This window comes from Coptis chinensis, chromosome 6 (genome assembly GCF_015680905.1).
Source record: "Coptis chinensis isolate HL-2020 chromosome 6, ASM1568090v1, whole genome shotgun sequence".
Classification (NCBI taxonomy): Eukaryota; Viridiplantae; Streptophyta; class Magnoliopsida; order Ranunculales; family Ranunculaceae; genus Coptis; species Coptis chinensis.
In genome coordinates, this window is record NC_141461.1 from 93,389,469 (window position 1) to 93,408,172 (window position 18,704).

The 18,704-nt window shown below is 38.6% G+C and overlaps 1 pseudogene across 1 annotated transcript; it reads left to right on the forward strand.

Moving 5' to 3' along the window:
* Positions 1–13,463: 13,463 nt before the first annotated feature.
* Positions 13,464–15,151, forward strand: LOC147495534 (BTB/POZ and TAZ domain-containing protein 3 pseudogene; annotated as a pseudogene). Its single transcript, XR_015199186.1, has 2 exons — positions 13,464–13,726; positions 13,839–15,151. The product of XR_015199186.1 is annotated as a BTB/POZ and TAZ domain-containing protein 3 pseudogene (transcript).
* The last annotated feature ends 3,553 nt before the right edge of the window (positions 15,152–18,704 follow it).

Consider the following 18,704-nt stretch of genomic DNA (forward strand, 5'->3'; position numbering starts at 1 on the left):
AAAATGTATGTGATCACGTTGAAGCATTATGACATGATATCATATGTTGGGATATTTATATTAATGCAATATCTTGGAGGAATGTATATACACTCCATTATTTTATATGTGAGATGCTAATATAGCATTGGTGAATATTTGCCTTTACACGGAGTGTGGTGTAGTGCAATAAGATATTGGCACGTGAAAGTATGAAATATGGTTATGAGATATATTGAGATATTTCTAGAGATTGTGGCTTAGTGCAATAAGGTAATTGACCGCGCAGACGTGATATAGTAGAAATGTTTATGAGTCATAGATGTATGACACCGAATAAATTACGAACGAAAATCCCAGAACCCGACTACCACAACTCATGTGATTGGCCCTTCCGGGCGCTTCGCTTATTGAATGGCCTTCGGGCGCCCCTTCCGGGCGTTTCAGCTTAATTTGAATGGCCTTCGGAAACCTCGGGCGAAATTTAATAGTGGCTTGATTATTCCGTTCGCAAAATAGAACGATGATGCTAATATTTTATGCCGAATAGTGGCGGTGCTTACATAGATTTGGCTTCCGTGTGAGGATTTACGGTGTGCGCGCATCCATTTCGTGGTGGTGGTTACGCACGGAGTGGCTCATTATGTAAGGGGAGGCATGTGGATGTACATGTTCGGGGTTTGCGATTGTGGTAGCCAGGGAAACTAGGTAAGACATAGATACGACGTGATTTTAGGGACACACAAAGAAAGTCTAACCTAATATAATTATGGTAATATGTTGGTAAATGATATATCCTTAGATAGATGATTGTATATGATTTGGCCGGGTTAGTATTTTAGTTAGAACCTAAAAGCCTCGTGGAGGAACTAAATGCCTTTTATTATCGCGTATGGTATGTTGTATTAGTTGTTGGAAGTTAAGGCGCCTCAGTGGAGGAACTACCTGCCTAGATTATTGAACTTAAGGATGTTATATTAGTCGTTGGAAGTTAAGGCCTCGGTGGAGGAACTAACGCCTTATGGATCGCGGTATATATTTGTATAATTATATGTTGTATTTTAGGTATTACTCACACCAAAGATTGTTTATAATCGTCGACCGATATGCATGTTTGCTTATCGGGTGTGTTCATTCAATGAACATAGTTGATAAGTTTTTGCGGGTTTAGTGTTGAAGAAGAGTGGGTCACGCTTGTGGTTTTGCATTAAGCGTTACATCTCCGGGACACGCTTTTGTTTTTCCTTGAGGTGATATAGCTTTTCAGTCTAGACAATGTTTTTGCATTTTCATTTGTATATTGTTTTTGATAATGAAGATGACTGTTGTTTAAGTTAAAATTTTTATTGGTTTTAATTATCCGCATATTTTAAAACTGTTTATGGGTTTTTGGAAGTGGAGAGTGCGTCACACCTCGGAGATCGAAGAGTCGGGGACAAATAATGTTTTTCCGAATTCTGTCGAAATTCGGGGTGTGACACACGTAATCACCTTATTAAGCACTAAAGTCTCCAACGTGCACATATACAAACTTTACTGAGCAAGACGAACGAAAAAGAATTATAATATCATAACTTTGTTTTATTTTTATTTTTTTTCTTCTCTATGTCTACTACTTATAAGCAGCATGGGTGAGTTAGCCGTTTGAGCTGTCTATCAGTTCTGCTCTTTGCTATTTGTTTGACACATGTAAAACACTATAAAGAGTTAGCCGCCATACTGCAGGCCCATGTTATTTTGTGTATTTGTTCCATTAATTATAAAAAAAAAAAAAGGGTAATTTCCCAATTAGTAACCCATAATGTCAATCTGTTCCCAAGTAGTAACCACTCTTCAATTTTGACTTTTCAACCTCACTTTTGACACTTTTGCCCTTCTCCTTATTTTCAAACAATGCCCACGTGGACCTGCAACTCTCTCCCCTCTTTACCCATCGCTAGATAACTCATATTGTACTACGATGAGTTTGACTTTTACAGATGATGGACAACCGTTGGATCTTGATCAAGAAAACACGTTAATCAAAACATGTTGTAGTATCCGTGGTTGCTATAATGAAGAAGCACCCGACTAATAAACTATCAAAGAACTCATTGATTTTGGTTGTCGATTACCTTTACAACTTTTACCTCTTATTTTGAGCCAACCTAAAAAATAAGGACAAAAGCTCAAAGTTTTTTTTTTTTCTTGGTTGTTTCTTCTTCTTCCTCGGCCATTGTCCCTCTGCTTTTGTATTTTTAAGGTTTGACATGGAAAACATGACACATTCACATGATAAAGGTATAGTTTGTTGTTTTTTAAGCTATCTAGGGCCTTGGGTCTACGGTTTTGTTCCACGTAGTTTAGTGTTTTGTTTGTTTGATGTTTCATCTTTCAAGGAAGAGGGTTTTGAAGACAGCTATGACGTCTCCATGCATAAATGCTTGTTGATTATATAGTTGTGGTAGAATGTTGGTGGTTTCCATGTTGATTCTATATTTAATGTTGGGTTTAATATTAAGGCATTTAAGATAGATTCTGTCATAAATGTCCTAAAAGTGTTAGTTTAACTAGTTTGTGCTTAAATGTTTGAATTTACTTTTCAGTTTTTATGGTTTATGGTTAGGTACTTCTTTGTAACCATCGCTTTTTGGTTGTTTTTTATATATTTACTGGTTAGGTACTTCTTTGGATGTTCTTATTCACTACAATGGGGAGATGAAAGCGGACAAGTATGGCCGGATGAAGTATGTTGGTGGCGAGGTGAAATTGAGAGTTTGTGATGGGGTTATTTCATTTGAAGGATTCATGAGTACCGTGGAAGGTGTGTTGTCGAGAAAGAGATCTACTTTTTCTATAAGATACTTGACGAAGAAGTCCCCGCGGTCGAATTGATGAAGAAACGGATTATTTGAACATGATTATGAAACAAAGAAAGTCTCCAAGAAAAACAATGATGGTTTGGGTTATCAACGAAGTAGAAGTGGTAAGCAATGGACAACCTAATGTTAAGAAGAAAGAAGTTGCTACTAAGTTGTTTAAGAAAGACGCGACTCCAAGCATTGTTTCTCCTGTGAAACACTCTTTCTAAAAAAACGAATGAGCTAGCTTGTCAGAAGCGTCCTATTAACCAATTTAAACTTGTCGATGAAGCAATTGGTAAGTAATGCAGTTCCATTTGGTTAGGTCATTATTAGTGAGGGTGGGTACATGCTTTATTTCCTGATAGTTATGAATCTTTGGTTTTCTAGAAAGTCCCTTGACCAACCCCGAGTGGGAGAGTGGGGACTCATCAATGGGAAGATGTGGAGATTCACGACGCCGAAGAACACATTCAACCTCACGGCTTGTCAACGCTCGGAAAAGGTGATGGCGGGTAAGTCTTCGATATCATGGGATATGTTGATAGATGATAGCTTACCGTCGCCGATAGTGGTGTGGAACTTATCGAAAGTGTTCATTGAAATATAGATATTTGGCCGGAGGGTGTTTCCTCCGAAGTTACACTGAACCTTCAAGATGTAAAAGAGAAACGGTCACACCGCTTTCTCTTTTGTGGAAGGTACACTCTATAGCCTTGCAAGGTAACATATAGTTCGAGTTCTTTGATAGTGGGGAGCTAATCATCGATATAATATCTGAGGGACGGTCAATGATGGTGATGAGCAAGATGGTGTACGGATCTTGATCAACCCGATTATGATGACTTTGATTCCCAAAATCCATATGGTGATACTGAGAGGACGCGTCTCACGAGGAATATAGAATTTTCATGAATCAAAAAAATATTGACAATAATGAGGGTGATGATGATGAAGTTGAAATACTACATGAAGTTAATTTTGAAGAAGAAGTAGTACAAGTAAAGGATGGAGCTGATGATGATGAAGTTAGAGTAGTAAATGGTGGTAATCAAGATGATGATGATGAAGTTCAATTATTGGATGATGATTGTGATGTATGGTCTACTCCTAACTGTAGTCAAGAGTTTTTTGGGGAGGCATGCCTATGATACATTAATGATGAGGAAGGCCAAAGTGAACCTGATATGACTGTTAATGATGAGGAAGGCCAAAGTGAACCTGATATGATTGTTAATGATGAGGAAGGCCAAAGTGAACCTGATATGACTGTTAATGATGAGGAAGGCCAAAGTGAACCTGATATTGAAACAAATGGAATGGTTGATGCTACGCTTATTCGGTGCGTAAGATCTCAATTCGTAAGACTTACATCAAGGATATGATCCTCTTCGCTCTCCCCATAGTCCAGAAACACCAGCTAAAGTGGATGTAACTCTTCCTCATGTGAACCTGAAGTTTGTTCCTCCTAAAGTAGGACAACACTATCCTACTCGGGATGATCTTATAAAAGACATGAAGTCATACGCAATAGCAAACATGTTTGATTTGCATCGTGCGAGCACTTCTCCTGAGAGGATTTATATGAAGTGTAAGTCTCCTGGTTGCACATTTCATTTGTTTGCAAAACCGACCACTGGTTCTGATATATGGGTTATTATAACCTTCAGAGAAGCACATACATGTTCACAAGATAAAGCAATTGCAACTAATAAACAAGCTGATGCAAAATGGGTTTGAAGTTCAGGAAATCAAAACTTAGGGACAATATTGATATGGCTCCGAAACAGTTGCAGTTGGAGGTTAAGGACGCACACCAGACAAATGTGTCGTATAAAGTTGCTTGGAAAGCAAAAGAAATTGCAATGCAAAAGGTAACTGCCTTGGTTATATCAGCAACTAATGAACGCAATAGTAGCAACAACTAACTTATGTTTGTTTGCACTTTTTTGCTTGCAGATAAGGGGAAGCTTTAGTCAGTCGTACCAAATGTTGCCAAATTATTGTAAATAACTTAAAAGAGTGGATTTAGATTGTTTCACCGAAGCTGCAAATGTCATCGCCCCCGAAAGCACAAGTTTGAACGTTTGTTTGTGAGCTACGGCGCCACCGTCCGAAGCTTACAAAAGATATCTTCGGCCCATTGATTATGATTGATGGCATTTTCATGACAGGTAGGTACAAGTCAATCATACTAATCGCTATCGCGGCTGATGGCGATAGCCACGTGTTTCCAATTGCATTTGCCATAGTCCCAAAGGAAAATAATGACCACCGGATTGGTTTTCGGAAAAGTTAAGAGACCTTGTTGTTGGGACGGAGCAAAACTTTGTTCTTCTCTCGATAGGCATGTAAGCATTCTTCAAGCCGTGCCTAAAATACTTCCTAACGCGGTCCATTGCTTTTGTGCACAACACATTTCAAATTGTATGACTAAGCAAGAGACAAAAGGGAAGGTGAAGAGAGTCAGCCGAAACTTATGAACATGCATAATTTGTAAGACTTATGAGCCAAATTTATTGGCCGACAAACAAAGGTTATGCAAAGATTGTAAAGATTCGAAAAGAGTCGTGGTGTTGTGCTTTTGCTCCAATGAGAAGGTATGATATTTGCTACACAAATCACATAGAGAGTTGGAACAAGATGATACTTCCGAGAGAGCTATGCCGGTGACATCTCTTGTCAATGGTATCGAGGTTGAACATAATGAAACATTTTTATGACTACCGGGTGATGGCGTCAAAGCTGAAGACAAAACTGACCAAATCAGCTGAGGAAGTGCTCATCTCGTCGAGATATTCGAGTAGACGTTCCACAGCAACAAAGGCAAGTGAGCACGCGTTTACTCGGCAATCACTAGACCGTGACTTCGACACCGTAGACCTTTTGGAGAGGACTTGCACATGCGGTTTCTTTCAACAGGTTGGTCTTCCTTGTAGCCATGCTATGAAGGCAATCGATCACTGTAAGCTATGTGCATATGACTTTTGCTTGCATTGGTACACAAAAGAAACGATGATGGATACATATAGAGAGAACTGGACACCATTAAGAGGAAAAGAATAGTGGGTTTGGGTTTATGATGGCATCATCGTCCGTCCACCCGTTGATGAGGTGATGCCCGGAAGACCACAAAAAAAGAGAAAGCGCTCTAAAGGAGAGGGAGTCCCAGTGCAAAGAAGAAGGTGTATGCAGCGTTGTGGTGGTCTTTGATTACAATAAGGCAACTTGCACGGTTGCGATGATGATCTTTGAGTGGATTGATTTTTCAGCTGGGATTCCACCAGATTTTGCATATGAAGAGTACATATGATCTTTCTTTTAACCAATCACCAATAGTGGCAGCTTTGGTTTGTTTGTTTGAAATTGGCACTTGCAGTTGCATATATGTTAGTGGTAAATTGTTACCCTGTGGCTTTACTTCGGGGTTGATATTTTGGATAGTTTTGGTTGGCAATTTTGGTTTCAGAATTAATTTGGTTTGAACGGACATCTTCTTGTACTATTAATATCAAGTAACTATAACAATGACATGGTCAGTCTCTAATCGATAGTTTCTTTTTACAAGTAGGCTAACATCATCAACGCTTTGCCCTCTATTTTCATTTTAATAGGACCATCAATGGTGATTTGAAACCGGTTTTCCTTTGTCACCTTTTGCTTCACTAGCGTGCTTTAAATTTTATGTGTCCCCTTCACCTTCTAGATCTATCCATTTAAAACCCTTGCATGGATCGCCCTGCATGAGAGAAACCTTCTTCCCGGACTATGTGGCTTTGTACTTACACCATACCTCATATTCAGATTTGAGCATAGCGGATGAAGACGTAGTTGCCCATGGACATTGATCTTCCAAAGGTTTCCCCACACTCAAAACATTTGCTATAGTTGGTTGATGATGAACCAACATTTGTATTATTCTTGGTAGAATCCTCACCCCCACCCATTTTGAGCGAAAAAAAAAGAGAAAGAGAAATGGGATGGACCAAGAAAGGCAACCCAGTTTGTACTTATAAAGGAAACACACTATTTTCCCGCCCAAGTGGTGTTGGCGCCAAACTATTCCCGCCTAAACTATACACAAATGTTTGATGAAACAAAATATTCCAATAACCATATTGCATTGCAGGACCTATCAGCAACTAATTCCATAAAAAAATTCTTCACTAAAAGCTTAACTCATCACTCCATGAAAGCATGAAGCAATGAATGACAAATTCCATCATCACAAATTCGTAGCTGATGATATTAACGGCACCACAAAATGATATTACCATACTAAAATTAGACAACTAAACACAAAATAGAAGAAGTTATTTGTTTCACTAAACACAAAATAGAAGAAGTTATTTGTTTCACTAAACACAAAATAGAAGAAGTAGCATCCACCAAGCTGTTTCATAGTGATTCCCCTGCTCACGTACCGACTTCTTTATCATCCTCCAAACTCTTCTCCAATTGCTCTTGTCTGCTTTTTGAAATAGTATCTGGATTCAACCCACAATTAATTATATCCATTCCAATCCTCTTCCTCATTCGATGGGGTTGCATATCTATTTTGTTTACTTCCTCAGGTACACCCCTCAGAAGGCAGTCTAGATAGGCTAGGCAAAATAGGCCACAACTATTTGTATTTGGTTGTTGAGTAACAGGCACAAACTCACGAGCCTAGGGGGCTCCCAAATCATGAGGTGACGATGGATCAAAGACACCTCATGACATAAGTAAGACAAGTCTCTATAGCAAGTTGCTTTCATCGAAACTTTCTTCGGACCAAGAGAATCATAGTTGTAGATTTTTCTCTTTCCAAAATTGTAGACTTCAAGAACCGGTGGCTACCTTCAACTTGAAGAGGAATGATAAGACCCATTGCCACGGATGGGTGTGCTTTGATCTCTAATTCTTCCTTCATAAGGGTCTAAGTACTCTTTAACAACTTCATGTGGATGATACGCACCACTATCTACTCTGTCATCGGGAGTTGCACCACCTGAATGTTTGGTCTTCCATCTTCTTCTTAAAGTTTGTATACTCTCGCTCATGAATTTCTACATTAACAAAATCATAAAGTACTTCATCGATGGAAGGTGAACTATACAAAACAAATTCCATCAACCAATGAGATACAACTTACAGAAAAGTATACATCCTCAATGATAGTATATGTTTCTTCTTCTGGAATGCCATTTTCCTTACAATGTTAGATGTACCACTTGATCAACAGCTTCACATATATGGTGATCACCTGAGTCATAGAATTTTAAACATTATTATGCAGAAGTCTTCGATGGTTAATATGTTAGTAGTCGATGGTTAATATGTTGTTGTTCTGGCCGTTGGTTAATATGTAAGATAATATGTTAGTCAGGTAATCTTGACCTCCCCATCTACCCACTCTCTTCCATGCAATGAATGGAAACTTTGTACTGAAATAGACTGGTTGTATCCAAACACTCTAGCATCTAAACAGTTTTGTGGACTGTACAACCTTGTGAACATCTTCCAATAGTACTGTAGTACGAGGAAGTCACCTTTGGTGGTGGTTTTCTTAATAAATGTTTTGGCCATAGAAGACTTGATCAGTTCATCACATTCTTGTCCAATGTTTTCTTCCCATGACTGACCTTGCATCCCTTCCCTTCTCTTCTTTCTTCTTTGGTGTGTTTTTTCAGTTTTCTTTTCCATTTCACTTGCCATTTGACTCTGTATGCGCACCACATCAGGAACCACCATTTCCCCCTCCACAGCATCATCATCATCTACATCATTATCACGTTATCCCAACATCACATTATCATTTTTAGATTTCATAACAACAATAGATTTGAGTGACTATCTACCTCAAAGGTTTGGCGGTTGTGGGTGACAATATCTGAGGCAAGTCGGTTATGTCAAGATCTTGCAAGAAAGTAAAGCAAAAATGTGACCTTCTCCATTTGAGTTCGGGACTTCTTCCCATCAATATCAACATCATCATTGGAGGGAACATCAATATTAGGTGTAGGCAAGGGACCATCACGGGGAGCAATGTCCAAGGGACTAATAAATAGCACATGCTCAACAACATCCATATTATAGACTTCCACTAGGGAACTTTGGCCAACCACATTCTCATCAATGGCTCTTTCACACCCTCTTCTCCCCGTGACTTCATTGCTCAAAGACTCTCGAACCACATTCTCTTGACATTTGTAGGTATTTACAACCCTCTCTTCAACCTCCTCAACTAAAAACTCTGGAGCACCCTCATCATTATCATAAGGGCCTTCATGTTCATGTTCATGTTCAGGTTCTTGGAAAAAACCATGTACATGGTCTTCCCCCATCACCTGGTCATCATGAGGAGTCTTGGGTAACTCTTCACTAATATCTCTCAAAACATCAGCTGCTGCAACAAGATCAGTTTCACTACCCTCTCCCTCTCCATCTTCTTCTTCCTCACCTAAACCAATCAAATTTCTTCTTCTTTTTGGTTTGTTAGCTTCCTTGCTCTTAGCCTCCATGTCTTTTCTTTTCTCACTGACTTGACTTCTTTTCAAAATTGTTTGCCTTTTGCTAGCCTTTACAGCCTCTACTTTACTTAACCTTGGTGGCTGGACTCTCACTTGCTGCATACTATGTTTCTCTTCACCCCTCCTCCTTACCATTTTAAACCCCGCATTCACTCCTCTTTTTCTATTTTTTTCAACCTCATGTGAAAGATCAAATGTAACTTTCTTAGAGGATGATGACTTCCTCTTAGAAGGTGGGGATGGCGACTTCCTCTTAGGAGGTGGGGATGATGACTTCCTCTTAGAAGGTAGGGGTAGACCACCTTCTTCCACAACAGCCTTTAACCTTATTCTTAACAAACCGTGTAGTAGGTTTTTGACAACAAACATCGGCATTGGTGTAGACCACGGCTTCTTCCCCTTGTTTTCTTTGTTCTTGGTCCCTTCACAACCCCAGGATGATGATGGTTCACCCAATCCACTTTTCTTCCCACCCTCAGTAAAACCCCCTTGCAAGTATTGTCTCCATACTGTCCTAATTTCAGACTTGATGGTCATTCCGAGCCACCCTAACTCGTATTCAAAAGTTAGTTGAAGTAAGCATTGCCGATGTATCATAGAGTCCTATCTTATGAGTCATATCTACCTTATGAGCACTAACATAAAGTTCGATATATCCGGTTCTGAACCTATCTTATCGGTTAACATAAAACTACCATAGAGTTTTCGATATATCAAGTTTAAGAACTTATCCTGTGAGTCAACACAAATGTAATATATACTTCCCCGATATTTTCGGTTTAAGAGCCTTTCTTATAAATGCAACGGATGTCAAATAATTAAAAATGCAATCTTTGATGTATCCATTCGAGAATATAATTAACAATGCGAGTTTATAATCAACAATGCAATGCAGAGTTTATAATCAACAATGTAGAGTTTATAATCAACAATCAGAGTTTCAATCATATGCTTACAAGGCCTTTCGGTAGGTGTGCTGTCTCGAAACATCTCCTCTGAAACCGGCGGCTTTTTGTGTGGCTTTGTTGGTTGAAAGCCACCTTCATTACATCTTCATTCATTTCTTCTTCTTCAATATCCAAAGTGTCAAAGGCAACAACCTTACCCCTTAAGAGGCTCGAGCTTCTTCTTCCGTTTGGAGATGTAAGTTCTTGGGAGGCAATCGAACCCAATCTAGTATTCTTGGGAATTTACCATTCAATGCCCTACGAGCCCCAAGAGAGGGATGTGAAGGTATGCCCAAATATCAAAACAAATAACACAACCATAAACCGCAAAGGAGTCCTTCCGGCTAACACATTTTTGTAAATATCATCCAAACAAGATATTCCAACATCTCAAAGCAAGGTGTGCCCCATGGAAACCGATCAAAAGCAGCCTAGGTCCTGCGCAAGATCAACATACCTTCCATTTACAGTCCTAGAAGATCGGGAAGCACAACTTGGAGCACATACAACCTATTGAGCCTAAATATATCACTTTTATCTTCACTACTTTGGATTTTGCCACCACTAAAGCATCTAATATTTCTGTCTCACTACTAAAGTGCTTCCTTTAAAAACCTAGCACTAAATTCTGATGTGTTGTTCTTCACGTCGATGGTGTAGAATGAGTTAGCAAATGAGTTTACACTAAGACCCATAATCAACGCAACATCACTCTTCTTGAATACCAAATCTTTGTTACCAATCGATAGCAAAGTCTACCAACTTTATGGTTAACTATGGCACAAACTAGTGTAGTTGTTTGCGTGCATATTTTTTGGATTTGCAAAAGCTTCAAAACAGGAATTCTCAAAATCCTCCATTTCTTCCTTACTAAATCCACCAAATAATTTCTGCATTTTATCTAATGACATTCTACATGTCGGGGTTAAGCTTCCTCATTTCTCCACCAATAATTCGAACCGTAAAAAGATAAAATGAGGGTGGGGTTATAATATGGAGATTGAAGTGAAACTAAAAATTAGGGTTTCCAAATTTAATTGAGCTTCACTAGGAAGTTTTTTCCCCTAATTCCCAATTGATTTCTTTTTAAGTTTAGGTTAATGTGACACGACGCGTTCCAAGGTCATTTCCTCCACGTGTTAGACTTCATTGGGTACCCAACTTCATTTCCGCCAAAATATTGATGTCCATGTTGATTCCTCTATCAAATGAATAAACATATTCCTACCCTAGAAGAACTATCGGCAACTTTACTATACATTGTCTAAATAATTAATTCTAATAAGGTTAAAAAAAATTCAAGAAATTCATTATAAAGATTAACATTCTACATGAAGCTTTTAACATGCTAAAGCATGCTTGCCACTAGATATCATGAAATAAACATGGGTATTTGAAAAAAAAGAAAAAAGGGTTTGATTGCCTTTAAATAAATAAAAGGTCTTCTACAAATTGGGGACACATGTCAATCCTCAAATTTCCGCCAAAATAATGATATTCATATTAGATCGTCAATTAATAACTATATTGTGGCCTTAAGACTATCAAGAACTTTCTTGTACATTGATAATTATTTATAGGTACCCAAATTATTCATTCAATCCATTTAGGGTCCATTTATGGGTTAATTTTCGGGGTAATTTAGTCGAGTTGCATACTTGCATGTCCTATAATATGGCAACAAAGCGAATTACATTGGGTTTGACAAAGGGTCAAAATTCACTTCATTTTCTAAATTAATTTGGTCTTGCTGTCCCTTCATTGTTTTTGTGTGTCATGATGACCATTTACGGCATGACATTAAGAAAGGTGAAAAGAAAACTAACCACCCCACATAATTACAACGCCTCGTTTCCCGCAAACATTTATCTTTGAAATAGTCATCTAAAATTTGATCTCTCTCACATTCTAATATTCTTTATGTTAGCAACAATCTACCAAAGTTAAAACTTTTCTCTCCATCGTTTTTTATCAACATGCCTCTTCCCCGGATGTTCAAGCGGTGAAACCAATCGATTACTCAGTGACGAAAGCGAGAAAATGTGGGATAGTTATTTCGATGATGATGACAACGATGAAGAAGAAGCGATGAAGAAGAAGAGATGTATGATCCTTATTTTGTTGAAGACCCTACGATTACATGTGAGAAGACCAACATGATGATGATAGTTCGGTTAAGGGGATGATGGCGATGATGAAGACGAGGAAGATGAAGGCGAGGAGGAAGATGAAGAGCGATGAAGATTAAGGGTTGTTATGTTACATTTGTTATGTTACGCTTTTTATGTTAGTTTTTATGTTGGGGTTTATGTTTTGTCTTAGTTTCCGGTGTTTTTGCAATTTTTGTTGATGATAGTTGTAGAACGAACATGTCCCCGTGAATGTTGTGTAGATTTTGCTTAGTTTTAAGGGTTTAATACATGGGTTGGTTTAATTCATGATTTTTATCTTGTTATTTTTTACAAGAATCTTATCCATTATTCATGTTTTTACCATTATTCTTGTTATTTTTTACAAAAATCTTATTATTTCTACATTTTTCTTATTAAAAATAATTTTTTATAATAAAAATAGTATATGAACGATGTTAATGTAAATAACCGCCCATCTTAATGTTTATTTAATCTCGAGGCTTTTAAACCACGGATCGTTAAGTGACCGCTCATTTGCATCTCTTCATCTCTAAGATAATCGTGAGTATCTATCCACACACCCATCAAATCACTTCAAATCACTTCAAATAAGGAAAGAGAGTGTTGCAGTAGAGAGAGAGTGTTGCAGTAGAGAGAGAGTGTTGCATGTCCACGTGGGCATTGTTTGAAAATAAGGAGAAGGGCAAAAGTGTCAAAAGTGAGGTTGAAAAGTCAAAATTGAAGAGTGGTTACTACTTGGGAACAGATTGACATTATGGGTTACTAATTGGGAAATTACCCCAAAAAAAATCAGTTCAGAAGTTTGACCTGCTATTTTGTGTATTTGCTGCTCATTTATTGACACCTGTTAAGCAAACAAATCAATTATGAATTTTTGTTTGTTTTTGGATTATGAAATTTTGTTTGTTTTGGGACACGTGCAAATCACGTGTATGATTTCTAGTCACGTGCAAAGCACGTGTATGATTTCTAGTCAGTTTTATGACTGATGAGAGCCGGCTTTTTTTTTTTTTTTTAATCCAAGGACTCATAAAGAAATGTAAACCAATAGATTTGTTTCACAAACAATAAAATTTATTGGGTCGGTCTATAATACAATCTTGCCGCTACTAATGATATGTCCGATCCTTCTTCAATTTGAATTTTAGTTTCCTGATGGTTACTCCAAAATATGAACTCCATTCAACAACTCTTCAAATCCACTACTCATCATTACTAACTGGAGAAATTTGAACAAGATAATTATCTACTTCCTTCTTCAGTACTATCACAGTTTTCAAATTCAAATCAGAATGGTATTTCTATTTGCTGTTCAAAATTTCTTGGGTTTAGATGTATACTTGTTTTGATGTTTGGACTAGCTGTGTTGTTGTCTGCTATATTCTTGTTGCCGCCGTTTTCCTCAAGGTATAAACATAGATCAGATCTGGATCTCAAGTCGTTGATTCAAGCTCACGAGGTAGTGGCTAGTTTTAAACTTCAAACCCCAGTCTCTATGCTCAAAACAGATATTCTGCAGATTGAGTTGGTATCTTTGATGAAATAGCGGTTCCCAACACCACGATGGTGGATATTTTTCTAAAGCCTATGGCAGAATCAAATGCAACAAGTGTGGTTTTTGCCGTTGGTCCAATTTGGTTTTGTTTTGTCTAATTATCACAAGAGGTTCTTGGTTCCCAGTTATGTTTCAAGAGATTTCAAGGATGCGTGGGACAGACTTTTCAAGGAAGGATATGAAACTGATGTTCATGTTGCCAGAGAGGATAAAACTATTATCCCCGCTCACTCTATCATCCTTAGTATTATATCACCTGTGTTGAGAAACTTTCTGAAACAAGCAAATCTTAAAGATGGTATTCGATATATTGAAATCCTTGGTGTGCCCTCCAGAGCTGTCTGTGTATTTATTCGCTTCCTATACTCTGCGAGCTATGAAGAATAATGCCCTACATTTGCTGGTTTTATCTCACTCCTTCTCTATGCCGTCCCTTAAGAGAGTCTGCACAAATATACTGGAGCAGACCTGGTTGACTACAGAAAATGTGATAGATGTTCTCCAACTTGCTAGGCAATGTGATACACCACGCCTCTCCCTCATATGTGTACGTGTGGTTGTGAAAAACTTCAAGAAAGTCTCTTCAAGTGAAGGATGGAAAGTAATGAAAAGAGTTAATCCTGATCTTGAACAGGAACTGCTTGAATCAATTGTTGAAGCAGATTCGGGCTACCACGAGAATATGAGAAAGAATGAGGAGAAAAAGATGTACCTCCAACTGCATGAGGCAATGGAAGCTCTACTCCACATATGCAAAGATGGGCGTAGAACAATTGGACCCAGAGACAAGGTGCTAAAAGGTAGTCAAATCACATGCAGCTTCCCTGCTTGCAAAGGTCTTGAAACACTGGTTTGTCACTTCTCCATTTGCAAGGTTCGAGTCCCAGGAGGATGCTCTCACTGCAAGCGCATGTGGCAACTTCTTGAGCTGCATTCCAGGATGTGCAATGAGCCCGCTACTTGCAAAGTTCCATTGTGTAGGCATTTCACAGATAAAATGCAACAGCAAAGCAAAAAGGACGAGACAAAGTGGGTTGTTCGTCAGCAAGGTGGTAGCAGCAAGGAGTGCTTTAAAGCCTTCGTCAACCCAAAAGCGTAGAATGTTCTTAGCCTAACAAAATCTGGATTCTGGGCACTGTTAAGAATACAAGTTCAAAGACAAAAATTTAAGGGTTATATTGACATACACCCCACCACTAGTTGCAATTAGGATTACCCCCATAATAATTGAAATTAGGATTTCCCCAATTTGACAGTCAATAGGAGTCAACTGTCGTTGACTGGTCAAAGATCATGAATTGTCCTAAATACCCTTTTTGTGGAAATTATGAAATTAGCCATTGACATCGTTCAAAGCCCACAACTCAAAGCCCAAACTCGAAATTAGACACATCTAGGGCCAAAATATCGTAGAGATATCCGATATCTCGCCGATATATCCATAAATTGGTACACCGAATCGATTTTTCGAGATATATCCACCGAATATTGAACCCCTTTTTTTTTCCGAGATATATCGAATTTCCGATATGAAAGTTTATATCGCCGAAATAATCGATATTTCCGAGATAATCGATATATATCGGTTGACTTTTGACCAATTGTTAATAATTTAATATTGAAATTTCAAATATCCTATATATCCGAGATATATCGTGAAAAGATCCGAGATATCCGAGATATATATCGGTGAGATATCCGATATTTTAGAAACTTTGATTTGGTCACCAAAAGAACCGAGATATCCGATATATCCGATATATCTCGGTTTTTGGGTACACCGATATATTAACCGATATCGAAATTTTGGGCCTTGGACACATCTGAGTAAAAACTCTTTTCCCAAATCTCAGACCTTGTTTGACGAATTTCCCCAATGAAACTTGGTCAACCTTCACAAGGAACTCACTTTTCCGAACCACTCCACCTCACCATGCACTCCCACTCTACACCAAAATGCTCCAATCAAATTCCCACCCAAACAAATTCACTTTCACTTTCCTACTCAAAGCTTGCAACAAAATCTCAAAACCTCATTTCGGAATCCACTTACATTGCCATCTCATCAAATTCGGGTTAGAGTCCGACGCTTTTTACTAACGCCTCTTATAGGTACTTATGCCGATGGGTTAGTAAAAATATATCAAAAACTGTTTGATATAATGTCTAATAGAGATGTAGTTACTTGGATCTGCTCTTGTTTCAAATTTTTATGCTAAATGCGGTATGCCCCGATGAGGCTCATTTGCGTGTTTTATAAGATGCCCGAACGTAATGTGGTGTCGTGGGGGCGGTAGTGTCGGGTATTTCGGTGTGGGCAACATGATGAGGCTTTGAGTTTATTTAATGAGACGCAGCGTCAGCGAGAATGTAGTGCCCATTGAAGGTATGCTTATTTACGTGTTGTCTTCTCAAAGTTACCTTGGTGTTCTTGAGGTGGGTAAGTGGGTGCATGATTATGTTAAATGCAATGGGATATTATTGGACCGCTAGCATTGGTACTACTCTTCTTAGTATGTATGCTAAGTGTGGATGTATTGATGATGCAATTTGTGTTTTCATGGAAATGCCTCTCGAGATGCCCTTAGTTGGACAAACTATGATTTCGCACTTTCTATGCATGGAAAGGGACAACAAGGGCTAGCTTGTTTTGATGAGATGCTTAGTCTTGGTGAGACGACCATGTCATGTTTGTTGGGGTGCTTAGTGCATGTAGCCAATATTTGGATTTGTGGAGGAAGGTCGTTATTATTTCGGGTGCATGGAGGAGGTATATAAGATTGCTTTTGGTTTAGAGCACTATGGATGTATGGTTGACATTCTTGGTCGAGGTGGGCACGTGGAGGAAGCTTGGGATTTGGTTGAAACATGCCAATGAAACCCGATGCTTTTGTTTTGAAGAGTCTTTTGAGTGGTTGTGCTAGTTATGGTTACTTGGATTGTGCGAGTGGGTCGCTATGAAGCTTTTAGAATTGGATCAAGACAATTGATTCTCCTTACACTCTACTAGGTAATGCCTATGCAAGTGTTGGTAGATGGGCTGATGCGAGAAAGAGTTAGGAAGATGATGAGAATGCGTAGGGTTGTAAAACACATGGATGTAGTTTGGTTGAGATTGATGGAGTTGTTCATCGGTTTGTATTTGGAAATAATGAAGAACATCCCAAAATGGAAGAAATTAAATCTTTGTTACATGAAATGGGCAAGAATTTGGGGCTAGCTGATCATACTTGTGATTAGGACCATTGTCACAATGCAAAACAATGGTTCGGACAAACTCTTGTGCTTTTAGTAAGTGCACCCCTTCCCTCCAATTTTCGGATCTTGTAGTCAAGGTGAGTCATGGCGATTCTTGGTCTTTGTATATTATGGTCAAAGAGGCAAACAAACTAGCTACATCTACCTCCTTTTCTAAAGATGGCAAATGGGATTGGAGAATTGAGAACACTAAATCGCTGTTCGGCCTTCTTAATAGTTGAGCACGTTCGATAGGTTCTTTGTTGATAGCCCTTAGGTCCGAGAGATTTGGGAAAAGAGTTTTTACTCGGATGTGTCTAATTTTGAGTTTGGGCTTTGAGTTGTGGGTTTTTGTCAATGACTAATTTTCGTAATTTCCACGTAAAAAAGGGTATTTAGGACAATTCATGATCTTTGACGGTCAACCGACGAAACTGTTAGTTGACTCTATTGATCATCAAATTGGGGAAATCCTAATTTCAATTATTATGGGGGGGTAATCCTAATTGCAACTAGTGGTGGGGGGGTATGTCAATATAACCCAAAATTTAATGTCTTTGTCTCGCATCGCTCGCAATTAATCCTCTCATTGCCGAGCCCATAAATGCCGCTCGCATCCCTCGTTTTGCCGATCCTTCTCTATCAAACTAAACCAAATTCAAAATTGCCGATCAATATCCCACCCAATTTGAGTAACACCTACCTAAAAACTTTGGTGAGAACCGTACCTCTTCTCATTTGGCTATTCCAACTTTCGAATTAGACCGATCCTCCAAGCTCTTTTAGCCACTTGCTCCTCGTATTTCTTTAAATATGGCAGAGCCCATTATCAAAGCCATTCCTCCCATATTTACCAAAATACCATCATTATCGAACAAATTTGATTTTTTTATACCAATTTCATGTCAAACTCTTCAAGAAATTTTCCGACCACTTTTATTTTTCTGATCAATACAATCATTATTACTTCTTTCCCCATGTAACAAAGAGAGGGCGATGTTCCAGCCCCCCACAAATATGGCCTAATAAAAACCCAATTCAATACAAACTCACACTCAAAGTCCATGCTCAGAGCTTATCTACCAAAAAGTCCATGCTTAGAGCTTATATACAAAAAAAGCCCACACTCAGAGCTTATCTACAAAAAAAGCCCACACTCAGAGCCCATGCTCATAGCTTATCTACAAAAAAGCCCACGCTCAGAGCTCAGAGCTTATCTACAATAAAGTCCACACTCAGAGCACATATTCAAAGCCTATGCTCAAAGCCTACATATCTACACGTAAAATCAATATCAATTGCGCACATATTTTGCGAGTCAAATAACTTCCACAACTTCGTCCACATTTAAGATTCACTTCCATCAACTTCATATCGTGTGACAGTTCTTCTGCCAGTTCTCCAATTTCATCTCACGATTAAACAGTTCTCCTGCCAGTTCTCCAACTTCATCCCACGATTAGACAGTTCTCCCGCCAGTC